This window comes from Xiphophorus maculatus, unplaced genomic scaffold, assembly GCF_002775205.1.
Source record: "Xiphophorus maculatus strain JP 163 A unplaced genomic scaffold, X_maculatus-5.0-male Unplaced_Scaffold_BN225, whole genome shotgun sequence".
NCBI classification, from domain to species: Eukaryota; Metazoa; Chordata; class Actinopteri; order Cyprinodontiformes; family Poeciliidae; genus Xiphophorus; species Xiphophorus maculatus.
The window spans coordinates 14,033-30,385 of NW_019369820.1; the positions used below are offsets into that span (position 1 = coordinate 14,033).

The following is a 16,353-nucleotide window of genomic DNA, read 5'->3' on the forward strand; positions in this document are numbered from 1 at the left end:
ATCTCTGAATTTGACATTGCTATAAGAAATATGGCTTCTGACCAGACGGGCCAGACGGCCTCACAGCTAATCTTTATAAACATTTCTGGGAGGATTTAAAACTTTTGTTGTTTCAGGCTGTAGAAGAATGTGTTAGTAGGAAAGAACTCATGGAAACTATGAAACAAGGCATAATTAAACTAATCCCAAAACCTGGTAAAGATAAGAAAAATCACGCTTTTGAACACTGACTACAAGATCTTAACAAAAGTTTTGGCAATGAGGTTAAAAACTGGTTTACTAAAATAATTAGTCAAACCCAATCCGGTTTTCTGAAAGGCAGATCCATCATAACAACATCCGCCTGGTTCTGGACCTTATTGATTATAGTCACTTAATAAAAGATGATGGTTTTTGTTGTTTTTAGATTTCCACAAAGCATTTGATTCTGTGGAACATCAATTTATTGTTAACACGTTGAGACATTTTGGTTTTGGAAATAGTTTTCTTCATATGATTACCATGTTAAACACCAATATCAACACTTATATATTATTATATAATATTAATATTAAGCTGTGTGTCTCTGTCACAGGGCACATGCCCCAGATTCACAGTAGAAAGGGGAATCGGACCAGGTTGCAGTATCTCGCCTCTCTTATTTATTTTAGTCACAGAACTACTTGCAATAACAATTAAAAACTCTAATATTGAAGGTCTGGAAATAAATAACCAGGAAATAATCATTAGCCAATTCGCAGATGATACAACCCTCTTCCTAAAAAACAAAGAACAAATTCCTTTAGCTCTAAATAAAGTTGTTCTCTCAAGCCTCAGGGCTGCAGCTAAATGTAAATAAATGTGAAATTATGAGTATCCATAATGGTGCTGATTCTTTAATTTTCAATATTCCAGTTAAAATGAAGTTAAATACTTAGGCATGTGGATTACTAGGTGTAGGGCTACCAGTGTTAGAAAAAATTTACAAGACAACATTGATAAATGTGGCAAAACCTTAAATATTTGGCTTCAAAGAGACTTGATGTTGTTTGGTAGAACTTTATTAACAAAAACTGAATCCTTATCCAGGCTGACGTATCCTGCATATTCCTTAGCCGTCCCTCCAAATATCATAAAACAGATTAACAGAATAATTTTAACTTTCCCCCTGCCGAAAAGAACCAACATCAACACCCTGAACGACTACCGCCAGTGGCACTCACACCGATCATCATGAAGTGCTTCGAGAGACTGGTGCGGAGTCACATCCTCGCTGGCCTGCCTGCTGAGCTGGACCCTCTCCAATTTGCCTACAAAGCAAAGAGGTCCACAGAGGATGCTGTATCCACTGCACTTCATGCTGCCCTGACCCACTTAGAGAAGCAGGGGAGCTACGTCAGAATGCTCTTTGTGGACTTCAGCTCAGCATTTAATACCATACTTCCCCAACATCTGGTGTCCAAGCTAGCAAACCTTGGGCTCCCATCAGCCACCTGCAGTTGGATCCTGGACTTCCTAACAGGTCGCTCCCAGAGGGTCAGACTGGGCCCCCACACCTCCACTGCTCTGAGCCTGAACACCGGATCGCCACAGGGTTGCGTGCTCAGCCCACTTCTCTACACTACACCATCACTGTGTCTCCAACCACCTCAGCAACAAGATCATAAATTTGCAGATGACACGACTGTTGTTGGTCTCATCTCAGGCGGGAAGAGGGAGCTGGAGTACAGGGATGAGGTGAAGCGGCTGTCAGAGTGGTGCAAAGTCAATATCCTGCTCCTCAACACCTCCAAAACAAAGGAGCTGGTGATCGACTTCAGGAAGAACAAAACGGACATCCAGCCTCTCACCATCAGTGGGACCTGTGTGGAGAGGGTCCCAGTGTTCAGGTTTCTGGGCATGGAGTTGGAGGACAAGCTAACCTGGAGCACCAACACCAAGGAGCTGCTGAAGAAGGCACAGCAGAGACTGTACTTTCTGAGAATACTCAAGAAGAACCGTCTCCCCTCAGACCTGCTGCAGGCCTTCTATCACTGCTCCATAGAGAGTGTGCTCACGTACGGTCTGTGTGTCTGGTACGGCAGCAGCACATCCGCAGACAAGAAGGCGCTCCAGAGGGTTGTTAGGGCAGCAGAGAGAGCCATAGGCTGCCCCCTCCCCACTATGGAACAGATTTACACTTCCAGGCTCCACAGAAAGTTTTGGACATTTTAAATGACTCTTCACACCCTGGCCATGGTCTCTTCCAGCTGCTGCCATCAGGCAAGAGATACAGAGCAATAAAAACCAGGACAAATCCCTAAAAAACAGTTTTTACCCGATGGCAATCATGGCACTAAATTCAAAGGCATAAGAACTTCTGCTCTTGACACCACTTTGTTAAAAATGTAAATTCTGTTGCGACACCTCCAGGCGCTGCAACCGTCTTCTGATGTCTATTTATTTCTCATTTTGTACTATTTATTTCTTTATCTTTGTATATTATGTATATACACATAACCTGCATCTTAACTCGAGTCGAGCAAATCTCAATCTCGTTGTAATCTGTTGATGACAATGACAAATAAATCTTATCTTATCTTTATTTGAAAAACAAGCACCGTTACATCAGAAAAAGTGATTTGCTAAAAAATTTGAGGAAGGTGGTATCAAGGCAATTGATTTTGAAATTATGAATGTGCTTTAAAAAATTAGATGGCTTCAGTCCTTTTTAAAAAACGGTGATCTTATTTGGTTTGTTATACCATCGTTCATATTTCAAAAAGTTGGAGGTATTGAGCTGTTATTGAAATGTGATTTTGAATTATCAAAACTCCCTACAACTCTCTAATTTCCACCAGCAGGTTTTGTTACAGTGGAAGTTAATGTTTAAATAACTTCAGCCTCATAATGTCCCACTGTGGAACAACAGAGCCATTCTATGTGTAGAAAATCTATTTTTCTAGAAGATTGGTGGATAAACAAATCTGGTCAATTACTCATTTACTGGATGGAAATGGTGAAATTCTAAGTTGGAGGAATTTAACAGGAAGTATGGAGCTGATTGTTCACTAACAATTTATAAGAAAGTTTTACGTCGTATCCCTGATGTCCTCATTCAGTCAGTTAAAAACAATTTACCTAATTTCTTTATTCCAAGACTCCTTAAGATTCAAATTGAGCATGTGGACATTAGAGATAATCAATATTTATATATTCCTTTATTAAACCAGGTAAACCCCGTTGAGATCTAGATCTCATTTTCAAGAGGGGACCTGAGCAAAAAAATTTGCAATACATAGCAACCTGGTTACAAGTAAAAAACAATTAATACATATGCACAAGTATAAACAATAAAAACAATTTAAAAACAATGACACTGTTTCATAGAATCTTGTTGTTTATCTTTAAGATCTGATCGAAATAAGTCCAGTGAAATCATTTCGGACATCTTAAGTTCAGACTGCAGCTGATTCCACGCTGTGGGGCAAAACACTGAATGCCTGCTTCCCTTTTTCAGTTCAAAGCGTGGACATGCAGAAGAATAATGTTATTGGAGCGAAGAGAACGAGAACTGACAGTTCTATGTAGGAGAGTGGATAATATGCTGGGGTTAGACCGAGTAAAGATTTATACATCAGGATCATTAAATGATTGTTTCTTCTCCGTTCACTTAAAGGAGCCAATCAGCTTTTGCGTACAAATCACAATGATGTGTCAGACGTCGACTACCGGTTATAAACCTTAAAGCGCAATGATACACAGTATTTAATGATTGAAGACATTTGGTCGAAGCATTTATATATAAAACATCTCCATAATCCAAAAGTGGCAGGAATGTCGCTGCTACCAATTTTCTTCTAGTGTAAAACAAGATCCATTTCGATAATAAAACCCAATTTTCATTTTCAATGTCCGTAGTAGATTTGCTATGTGATTTTTAAAAGAGAGTTCATTATCTAGAATAAAACCAAGATATTTATAATTACTGACAACTCGATTTGTGCTCCTACAGCAGTGGTCGCAATAGGGAAGTTTCTGGTATTTTTCTAGCATGTGAGAAAATCATTGCTTTTGTCTTGTCCACATTCCAAACCAACTTCAGAGTTTGTAAACGTGTTTGAACTACATTAAAAGCAGACTGCAAATACTGTATTGCCTGCGATAGTGATGCAGAATAGCAGTATATTATTAAATCGTCAGCATAAAGATGGTAAAAAGCATTTGACAGATTGTCACACAAGTTATTTATATAAGTAGAGAATAAAAGCGGACCCAGAACTGAGCCTTGAGGTACGCCATTTAAAATAGTGAGAGTAGAAGAAGTGACACCATAGAATTGAACTCTCTGGTTCTGTTTGACAAATAATCAGCTGCCCACATGGTAGCTTGATGTGAGAGCCCAATCCTGTGTAGAATTTCAATTAAAAGCTTGTGATTTACTGTGTCAAATGCCTTTGATAGATCAATAAACAAAGCAACACAATGTTTTTTGTTATCAAGAGCCTGGATAAGATCATTACAAACCTTTAACGTGGCAGTAACAGTGCTATGTTTTTTTCTAAAACCAGACTGAACATTTTGTAAAACACAATTAGAATCTAAAAATTCTTCCATTGATTTGCAACTAATTTTCCAAGATTTTTGCTACGATACATAGTTTAGAGATTGGTCTGTAATTGTTTACCTGTGATGATTCCCCACCTTTGAATAGAGGCAAAACAAATGCTGATTTCCATACACTAGGGATTTTATTAGAGATTAGACTTAGATTAAAAACATGAGATAATGGCTCTGCTATAAACTCTGCAGCAACTTTAGAAAAAAAAGGATCCAGATTATCTGGCCCCGCTGATTTTCTGGTGTCGATGTTTTTCAGTTCTCTGAGAACCTCAGCTGTACAAATAGGGGAAAAGTTAAAATGGTGGAGTTACACTCATTATTCAAAAACAGTTCATCAGTATTTACATTTTGGCTAAATGAATTTAAATCATCAATAGAGATCCTACAGAAATAAAATGCTCATTAAAATAATTTAAAATTTCTAATTTATCAGACACCATGTTTACTTTTTTTCCAGACAAATTTGGAAAGTCACTCAGTGGCTCAGTAGCTGGTTTAACTGATTTCCAAAATTTCTTTGGATCATTTAAATCTTTTGTCATTTCGGCAAGGAAATAGTCTGACTTAGCTTTCCTGATTAATGAGGTACATTTATTCCTCAATTTCCTAAACCAAAGCCAGCTCTCCTCAGCATGGTTTTTTCTTGCCCAGGCTGCATCTCTTTGTTTAAGCAGAGTCCCAATAGCTGGTGAAAACCAAGGATTATTTCTCTCCCTTCACCCTAATTTTACGTTTAGGAGCATGTTATTTATTAGTCTTGAAAACTCTTCATAAAAATACTGCCAGGCAGGGCCTACATTATCAAAAAGAGAAACCCTATTCCAGTTAAAAAGTAGCAAATCATGAACAAAAGCTTGTTCATTTAAGTGTTTAGATCTCTTTTGAACAAGATACGTGGCTTGGGTTTTAGTAACTTAAGATTTCTAACTGCACCTACTGCACAATGATCACTACGGTCATTTGCAAAAACTCCTATCCCGTATATTTATGCGGAGCGTTGTCATAATTAAGTCTAGGAGAGATGATTTTAGAGGACATTTGTTATTAGGTCTGGTAGTTAATTAACTGGGTGATGTTTAAAGAATCACAGATAGTTTTTAAGCTATCTGAGATGCTGTCAACCAATCTAGATTTAGATCTCCTAATAAAACAAATTCATTGTTATTTAGGTCAGCTAAATATTTGTACAAATCAGGAAGTGCATCACAGCCTGCAGAAGGTGGTCGATAACACCCTGTAACTGTGATATTCTGAGCCTTAGTGAATTCAATTTTCAAGGCTAGAACTCAAATTGTTTTGGAACGGATAGAGAAGATAGCCGTGTGACATGAAAATTGTTTTTTACATAGATGGCAACACCGCCACCTTTCTTGAGGCGATCACAAACGAAAAACATTGTAACCTTCTAAGGAAATATCTTTATTTGTAATGGATTTATTAACCATGTTTCCGTCAAAACTAAAATATCCGTATTGTTGTTTCAATCCAGATTTTAACCAGGTCTATCTTAGGCAATAGACTGCGAGAGTTAATATGTAATATACCAAGCCCTGATCTGGTTTTCAATTCTGCTGGTGTATCAAAATTATTGAAAATTGGACCTGGATTCGGTTGCACATTACCCGATAGAGTAAAAGTAGAATAAGTCTTTTCCATTGACCATTTACATTTGATACCAAGTCATTACTCCTGTTCTGAGCAAGATGTATAAGAGAAGATTCATTTAACATAAAACAGTTTCTTAAGACAGACAAGCACATTAGATGAACTAGGTTATCTGTTGGCATTTGATTAAAGTAGTACCAGTGAGTAATAAAATCTGAAGGGGTCCAAATTGTCTGATCGAGGGTCATGGACCAGGAATAATTCTTGAAGGAGTGGGCTGAGTTGTTATACAAGTCCACAGAAGACTTTGGCGCATTTCAAAGGTGTAAACACCTGAGAACAATATCAGAAAGAGTCTCATTATTATACTTATCTGACCAAATGTCATGTCCTGCCTTCACTTCTTCTTAGAGTTCAGGAAATTTTACAATGTAACAAACTGAGATGGTGTTACCAAGCAGAGATGAGAGCTAGCATGTAGGGCCACTGGCTAGCAGGCAGATCCGATGGCGGCTAGCAGGCAGATCTGATGGCGGCTAGCAGGCAGATCCGATGGCGGCTGCTGGTTTAGCAGTTCAGTATCCAGTCTCAGGTTCCAGTTCAGGTGAAGAGGAAAAACCAAGCGGTGTCCTAAGATAATAAATGCAGCAACAGGTTTTTGAATCAGTATTCTATAAATATTATGTACCCAGGAAGAACAAAAAGCACAGTTCTCTTACAAAATTTTAAGAAATCTATGATCGTCAAAATTAGGACAAATTATTTGAAATTCCAATTCCTCCTAAATATAAAGAATTACATTTTAAAATAATAAATATCATATATCCTTCAAATGAGTTCTTAAGAGAGAGATTTAAGTTTAATGTTGAGAATTGTGGTTTTTGTAAAACTCAATTGGAAACAACTAAACATTTGTTTTACGAATGTAAAGAAGTATTAAACTTATGGGATCAACTTCGAAACTTTCTGTCTTCTAAAACAATAAATGTGGATTTTATTTCCTTACAAAACATTAAATTCGGTTTATCTATCAAAGAAAAAAATGTGGAATTTTTAGTAAATGTTCTAATGATTATAACTGTCAGGTTTGACACCTATAAAAGACAAGTTGAACAAACACAGAAAAGACAAGAGAGTTAGATTCTTTTGTACTCGAGAGGAGAACGGACAGAGATGTGTTTACAGTTACAAATCTCCAACCGCTCTGAAACACATTTGTCCGCTCCTCTCTTTTTATTACTTTCAGAGTCCCTATCACAGAGAGCACTGCAACTCTAAGGGGTGGGGTCAAAGCATTTTAGTTGCAGTGCTAAATGACAACCACTAACTAAACACATGTTATCTTGCATTAAAACACAGAGTAAAAACAGAACAGGTCGTATATCTTCAAGGCGACGATTCGTCAGCTATCTAACCGTTCAAAGGAAGAAGAAGTCCTGGTGAGCAATGAACCCCGTGAGCACGGTTATCACTGCTTCTCTTCAGGGAGGCCCTCTTGTGAAGACGGAGATAAAGTAGATCAAAACATACAGAAACAGTCTTTATGTTGAGGGAAAAGAAAACAATCAAGGAACATCATATAAGTAACACTATTGTTATAAAGGAAACAACAAATATATGATAATATATACATTTCACCTAACATTCCCCCCTGTTTATCACATATTTGTTCCAATTCTCATATCCCTCCAAAGGCAGCCACTTCAAACGATTTTCACACATACACACATAATTAGGTCCTTTACAGTGCAATAAAATGTATCAAGTAAATAGTGATGGTCAGTGTTTCTCACACTACGTTACATATTGTGAGGTTGGTGTGCCTTCATTCCACGGCAGGACTTCACTTATCGCTACATATGCCTTATAAATAACCCTTAAAAATTCTTGTAATGAGTTTGTAGCCCTTCATATCTGCGAAACATCAAGAAATGAGAAAAACAAAAACAATATGCAACAAAACTACAGATAAATGTACAGATGGACTAAGTACATGATCACAACTCAAAAGGCAGAGGAAAGCGCTTTAAACTTTAGTTTTAGCTTAGAAAAGAGCATCCAAAAGTTTTGACTGTTTGTATACTTGATTGTTTCTGAGATAAGTTAGGAAACTGTCTAAAAACACAAAGAAAACCTCAAAAAAGCCATTTCTAGTAGTCATTTGTAAACATTCATAAAAACTCCTTCGCCCATCCTACAAAAAGCTTTAGCTGAGCTGAACCAGGTGTTTATGTACAGATGTGGGAACATCTGCGATAGCTGGTAGGTGCAGCCTAAAATACCTTAAACAATAATCATTACATCAGGATGAGACAGAATGGGGAAAAAAACAAAACAAAACAAAACAAAAAACCAACTAAACAATTATATAACAGAAACACTTCAAGTTGAAGCCCGAGGGTGGAAAACAGGACTTATTCAAGATCTACAAACACACGCCACACTATCTAGTTTAGAAGAGAAATATGCTACTGGTCTCATTTTATCACCATGTTGTTGAACCAGTACAGAAGTCATAAAATGACCTTTACAATCTACCATTTGAACAAAAGGTTTTTTATAGTTTGGTAGAGCCAGTGCTGTGCTTGACACAAGGGCCTGTTTTATTCTGCAAAGGGCCTCTTCTGCTTCATCAGTCCAACTCAGCAGAGGGGACATTTTAAGATCTTTTTCATACATCAATTTGCTTAAAGGAGCCACAAGTTCTGCATAATTGGGCACCCACGTCCGACAATAGTTAGTTAGTCCTAAAAAGGACATCATCTGTTTTTTGTTTGTGGTTTGGGGGCTTGGAGAATTGTTGTTTTTCTATCCTCCATTATGGTTCGTCCCCCTGCACTCAATCATGACCCAAATATTTTACTTGTTCTTTACATATTTGGAGTTTATTTTTATTGACCTTATGACCTTCTTCAGCTAAATGTTTTAAAAGCGCTAAGGTGTCTTGCTTACAGGTTTCCATGTTTGTAGAGGCTAATAAAACATCATCTACATATGACAAAACTTGGCTCCCTCCTGGGGGTTGAAATGTTGACATACTGGCACTCATCACTTGAGAGCAGATTGTAGGGCTCTCACAGTAGCCCTGGGGCAGTCTGGTATATGTGTACCTGTTCCCTTCAAAAGTAAAAGCAAACCAAAATTGACTCTCCTTATCAACAGGTACTGAGAAAAAGGCATTGCTGATGTCTACAACAGTGAATACCTTTGCATCTGATCTAAGGGAATTCAACAATGTGTGTGGGTCAGGTACACACGGTGCCCTCTGGATTACAGCATTGTTTACTGCTTGTAAATCCTGAACCATCCGACAGAAGGGGGCTGTTTTTTGACAGGAAAAATAGGAGTGTTGACCGGAGAATTTTCACACCGTACTACGACTCCTGCCTCAATAAGGTCTTCAATTACTGGTTTTATACCCTCCTGCGCATCTTTTTTTTTTAAAGGGTACTGTTTCACCTTTGGCCTAAATTCAGTTTTAGGTCGGACTTGCACTGGCAAGGCTCCTTTCACGAGGCCCACATCTGTGGGTCCCTTGGACCATAATTTATCAGGAATGTCCTTTAAGAGAACTTCCTCTTCTTCTGTAAGAAACAGATGTCAGTGTTGTCTAGAGTGCAAACGCTGCCCCTTTTGAAACCATGCTGTCCAAAAAAGTGCTTTTCTAGTTAACCCAGTAGACGCACTAGTTGCCACATTTGCAGAAGTTGCCACCCAATCAGTGGCAGCTTCTCCTTCCTCAATGACCTTGCCCAATTTATCCCACTGCTCACTTTTATGTTTAAACAGGGACACATGTGGAGGTGTCCATGTTCTGTTCAAAAACTTTAATTCCTCTGGGAGGCTCACTGCTGCCACCGAGGTGTGTTTTGTGTCAGTGTACAGATAGGTCACTGTTATCTTGGCCGGGGTGACCTTGTTGAGCCTGGCTTCATAGTTCTTATCAGGCCCCGGAGTCGTTTTAAACCCAAAGACTGATGTGAAGACTCTCAGGAGATCTTTGATCCTGCGGGGCAGAGATGGCTTTACGCCCCTCCGCCAGAAGCGTCTGTGCAATGTTGTGTGGAGGCCTGTTAGGCACATCCAATGAATAGTGATAATATGGTTCCCCATATCCCTGGACGACAAAGAAATCTTCCTTTTTTATTTCTGACCCCTGCCTCTAAACTCCCCTCGTCCCCGCCCCCATTGATAAAAAACTTGTTCCTCATTCTGGAGGAAACCCCTGGAACCTTTTTCTTCTGTTTTACTACCTTCTCGGCATGAATAGCATGATTAATGTATTCATCTAAGGTTCCAGTCCCCAATCCTATGTAATGTTTAGTTACCCATGATCTTATTGCGTCTTTTGACCCTGCATGTAATGCATTTTTTAACTGTTGTTTATATGGACCGTTTTCGTCATCATTTTCCACCAGTCCACTGTGCATCTTAAATGTGGTCATAATTCTTGCTCTATAATCATCAAAAGTTTCTTCCTCCTTCTGTTTGATCCTGCTTATCTCAGTGTAGTTTGCTCTGCGTTTATATTTTCTGAATTGTTCTTGCTGCCCCCTCTGCCCCTGCATTAGGATTTGCCACTTGTATCATTGGATACAGTTCAGATGTATTTGGCGGACTATCTTTCCCTACTGAAGGACAAAATGGGGGAGGGAGAGAAGGCGTGATGGAAGCAGTGGCCCCCTGCACCAAGCTCTCCCCTAATGTTCTAGACCATGCAAACTTTTCTCCTTTTGATCTAGTGATAGCTCTCCTCATATTCAGGGGGCGATGGCAAAGCTGGGTATAAACTTCTACTCTGCCCTCCCGTTTTTAACCCCTCTGCGTTTTTTGTAGAAGCACCATCTAGTTCTCCACCCCCACCCGCTGCTTGTTGCTGCGTTATCTGCCTCCTTGACCCAGTTTCATTATCCTCGTTGCTGTAGTACATCACATTCCTTTCTTTATTCTGTTCTACACTCCTTTTTTTAGATTTATTCTGCCCATTTTCTCTTTGTAGCGCTAATTCTAACCAGAAATTCACATCGTCATACCCCTGTTCGCACATTTTCTTTGGATTTGACTTTGTTTTTTGTTTGATGTTATCCTGCAGTAAAGTTAGTTTTTGTGAGTTAAGACGGCCGTCAAAGTTATAGTTTATTATCCAATTATCCAAATGTTTTATTTTACCAGGATCCTGGGTTTCGACATATTTCCAGTCATTTGATGTTAAACTGTCTGTCGGCTTATTTTTACTCATCCCTTTCCCCATTTTTATGAAAATTTGGCCCAGTTTGTCGACGCCTAGGGAGTCCTAAAAACTGGGGTTCTGTTCAGTAGGCCAGCAATTGAAATAACCTGTTGAGGTAACCCACGCTTCAACTCTTTCGAGTGGGGGTTCTTACCTCTGCATCCTCAAGAGGTTTGCTGGTTACAGTCCTACTGTTTTACATGAGGTAAAATACCAAGTGGTATTTATACCTTCAATCACTCGCACAATCACACACTTTTTTTTTATTTTTTATTTTGTCGCGGAATTTAAGCGCCTGTTCTCGCAGGACTCCTCCGTCCTTTTTGCAACGGGTATTCGTCGGGCCCCGTCTCCCTTAACAGGAAGGCACCAGGCTCCGTCCACCTAATCACGGAATTTTGCGCGAGGACTCCGCCGTCCTCCACGGATTTCGTGCTCTATTTGTTACCTGTTAGAGTCTAGAATTGACAGGGTTTTCTGTGCGCGCAATGACCCTCAGTCACTCGCCACTTTTAAACAAGAATCACTCACCCCCGTTGTCTTTACCTGGAGCACCGTCAACCGTGAGATCCCAGCAGGCAGGTCGAGCTCCAGCCCTTGAACAGGATCTGATAAGTTTCCACTAGGAAACTTGCCGTGCGCACGGTCTGTACTGGGGTCGACCAGACCTGCCGGAATCCTTCTGGTATATTGGCGACCGGCAATCGAAGGACCAAGTAAATGTGAGGTTTGACACCTATTAAAGACAAGTTGAACAAACACAGAAAAGACAAGAGAGTTAGATTCTTTTGTACTCGCGAGGAGAACGGACAGAGATGTGTTTACAGTTACAAATCTCCGACCGCTCTGAAACACATTTGTCCGCTCCTCTCTTTTTATTACTTTCAGAGTCCCTATCACAGAGAGCACTGCAACTCTAAGGGGTGGGGACAAAGCATTTTAGTTGCAGTGCTAAATGACAACCACTAACTAAACACATGTTATCTTGCATTAGAACACAGAGTAAAAACAGAACAGGTCGTATATCTTCAAGGCGACGATTCGTCAGCTATCTAAACGTTCAAAGGAAGAAGAAGTCCTGGTGAGCAATGAACCCCGTGAGCACGGTTATCACTGCTTCTCTTCAGGGAGGCCCTCTTGTGAAGACGGAGATAAAGTAGATCAAAACATACAGAAACAGTCTTTATGTTGAGGGAAAAGAAAACAATCAAGGAACATCATATAAGTAACACTATTGTTATATAGGAAACAACAAATATATGATAATATATACATTTCACCTAACAATAACCAATTATTATATCGATAAATGTCGCTACACAAAATGCTCCTTCTCAATCTCTGTAAAAAATTATCTTTCCCTTTTTAAAAGATTTCTGAGAAAGATGCAGAATTTAAACGCAATTAAAATGTTTGAGTTAATGGAAGAATTTCAGTTAGGAGTCCCCTCTGATTAAGTTATTTTATTTTATTATTATTTTTATTTTTTATTATTATTATTTTATCTAATTTTATTTTATTTTTCTTTTTTTTCATTATTTTAATACTTTGTTTTAGCCTTGCATCTAATTGGTTTTGTTAACAGCAGGAGTTGTGATATTAGGTTTTTTTGTAATGTCTGTTATTGACGTGTCGTTTGAGATTATTGTTATTTTTGTATATTCAATAAAAAAAAAAAGACAACAGCCACCTGCCATTTTAGGCTAGTTTAAGCTAACCTGAATATTTCCAGCCCTCCTGTTGATGCACTGACTTTACTCACCTACTGTCTTTCAACCACTTTGAAAAGCTTTTCTTCATCCCTCCATCATCTTTATCCCTCCATCATCTTCATCCCTCCATCATCTTTATTCTGTTCTGGAGTTTGTTTTCTGCCGCCCATCTTTAGCTCCTTGTTGTCGAGGGCATTACTACCATTCAAATTTAAAATAAAAAATAAAAAACACGCTTCAGCGTTTTCTCAAAGGGCTGCCTGCCCAAACTACCTGTATATGTATGGGGAGAGGCGGTGGGGTCAAAGGGCGGGGGGCGCAGAATCAATGCTGTTCCTCTATTACTGATCATTTCATGCATCCAGCTGTTAAATACAGAAAATGCCGACTAGAAAAATTTCCCACATGGTTTTTTGCGCCCCCTCTAGTGCAGCGCCCCTCTGCTTACAGTGCATACCCACTTTTATCGCCACTGGTTTTATGACACGTCTCCAACCTTTCTCACAGGTTTAAAGCTCAGTTTTCCAAATGTTGACAGTGGAGGAGCTTTAACCTCCTCTTCATTACTGCTACCAGGATCTTTCTGTGGTGGTGGATCCAGAGTGTTGTTGATGAATGAAGACGAAACCAAACATCTGATCTTGTCCAGCAGCAAATAAGACACTCTGGAGGAAAAGTTTCTGCTCTATAGACGACCAAACATACAATTTATCACAATAATGATTAGAAAACTTTCAACATTTCTCTGTAATCAAGTTTCTTTATTGAAGAAGTCCAAAGAGACAGAACTACAGACATTTTTCTGATCTAAATCTAAAAATATGAGAAGAAAACAGCATCAGTTCTGATTTGATGTTTCAGGTTTTTTGGATCACAATATAGAAAACAGAAGCAAGTTCAGATCACTTTGATCTCAACTGATTTAACAACAAATAAAACATCAAAATACATGGATAAAAAAATGAAAGGAAAACCATTAGAGTCCAGAGAAGTTTAGATTTTCATGAAATATTTCTGTCATAAGAATGAAATAAATGATCAGCAGTGATTTCCTTTATGGCTCCTGTAACACAAAGAACTAAACCGGAAAAATAAAGAAGATCAGAACAGCAGAGCAGAGACATCAGAACCATGAACCCTGATCAACAATCTGAGAGGAAAGAGGAAATCTATCTGGGTTTACAGAACTCTGCTGAGGATCCAGTATTATAAATCCGAACTCCAGCCAGTAGCGGTTCAGTGAATCTGGTCTGGACTCTGTGGAGGAGAGTCATGGTTTCAGAGACGCTGTAGAAGGACAGAATACCTGCTCTGTGATCCAGGTACACTCCGACTCTGGAGGAAACTGGACCTGAGATGGCGGTTGAAATCTTGTTGTGAAAAAATATACATTTGCTTTGGTAAGAATCTAATGCCCAAGATTTATCATTATGTCCAAAAGCACATTCTTTACCCCATCCTGCTCTGCTGATACTCTTGTATGCAACTGCTACAGAAACTAACCCACTACACTCCACCTCCCAGTAACAAGGTCCAGTCAGACTCTCTCTACTCAGAACCTGCCGCCATCCAGTGAATCTGTCTGGGTGACTAGAATAAGACTGATTTCTATTCATCCATGTCACCTTCCTGTTCCCCTCTGATAGTCTCAGCCATGTGTTTGCTGTGTTTGGATCCAGAGTGATTTCACATGAATATCCTAAGAATCCAGTTCTGCTCTTTGGTTCTGGTTCTGACAGTAGAACATCCACCTCAGTGACCATCAGTGAGATGTTTGTCCATGAGTCTCTCAGGACGTCCTGTAGTTTGTCTCTGAGCTCTGACACAGCTGCTGTCACGTCCTCAAAGTGTCTCAGAGGACGGATGTTGATGCTGGATGAGTGTGTAGACTCACTGAGTGCTGGCAGTGAGGGGTAGTTGAGGAGAAACTGGTTGTGATCCTCTGTGTGTGAGAGCTGCTCCAGCTCAGCGTCTTTCCTCTTCAGCTCAGTGATCTCCTGCTCCAGCTTCTCCTGAACATCTTTGACTCGACTCACTTCAGTTTCCTGCTGGGATCTGATCTGCTGCTTCACCTCAGAGCTTCTTTTCTGGAGGAGACGGATCAGCTGGGTGAAGATCTTCTCACTGTCCTCCACTGTTTTATCAGCAGAGCGATTGATGGCCTCCACCTCCTGTTGAAGCAGCTTCACATCTTTCTCCTGGTCCTGGATTCTCTGCTGGATGTTTCCTCGTCTCTCCTCCAGCTCTCTCTGCCTCTCAGTCCTTTCTGCTGCAGCTGACACTGTTTCATGGCCTTTATGTTCATCCACAGAGCAGAGATAACAGATACACTTCTGATCAGTGCGGCAGAAGACCTCCAACAACTTATCATGCTTAGAGCAGATGTTCTCCTGGAGGTTCTTGGACGGCTCCACCAGCTTGTGTTTCTTTAAAGGAGCCACATCACGATGAGGCTGAACGTGTTTCTCACAGAAAGAGGCCAGACAGACTAAACAGGACTTGATGGCTTTCAGTTTTCTTCCAGTGCAGGAATCACAGGCCACATCTTCAGGTCCAGCATAACAGTGGTCAGCAGGAGCAGCTTGGAGTCCAGTCTTCTTCAGCTGCTCCACTAAAGCTGCTAGCAGGGTGTTTTTTCTTCAAAACAGGCCTTGGTATGAAGGTCTCTCTGCACTCAGGGCAGCTGTGGATTCTTTTCTGATCCTCTTCATCCCAGTGACCTTTAATACAGTTCATACAGTAGCTGTGTCCACAGGGAGTAGTCACTGGATCCGTCAGTAGATCCAGACAGATTGAACAGGAGAAAGTCTCTCGGTCGAACTGACTCTGCTCCATTTCTGCTCTCAGTCACAGTGACTGTCTGCGTTTCACTTCCTCGAAACAGAAACTGTTTGAACTGATTTATGTCTCATGTTTCAGTGCAGAGAGGCTGCAGCCAATCAGGTTCACCCAAGCAGATCTTGGTTACGCCAGCCTCACAGTTCAGATCATAAAAAATAATCCTGCCAATGTTACACCTAAAGTTTTATAAGACCATGAGGTTCATCTTAGGTAAAAAGACGATAATTAATACTAATGGGCCCAACTGTTCTTAAGAAATATACTTAATAAAGTAAACATGATTGTAAACTAATATTATCAAGGAACATGATTAAATGTTACCATTTGTCTGTATAATAGCACATGGACTCCTGGATTTCCAGATTTCTTTAGATTATGTCTCTC

General features: G+C 39.7%; 1 pseudogene; it reads right to left on the reverse strand.

Annotated features, from left to right (window-relative positions):
- Window positions 1-13,841: 13,841 nt before the first annotated feature.
- Window positions 13,842-15,987, reverse strand: LOC111607987 (annotated as a pseudogene).
- Window positions 15,988-16,353: the final 366 nt, after the last annotated feature.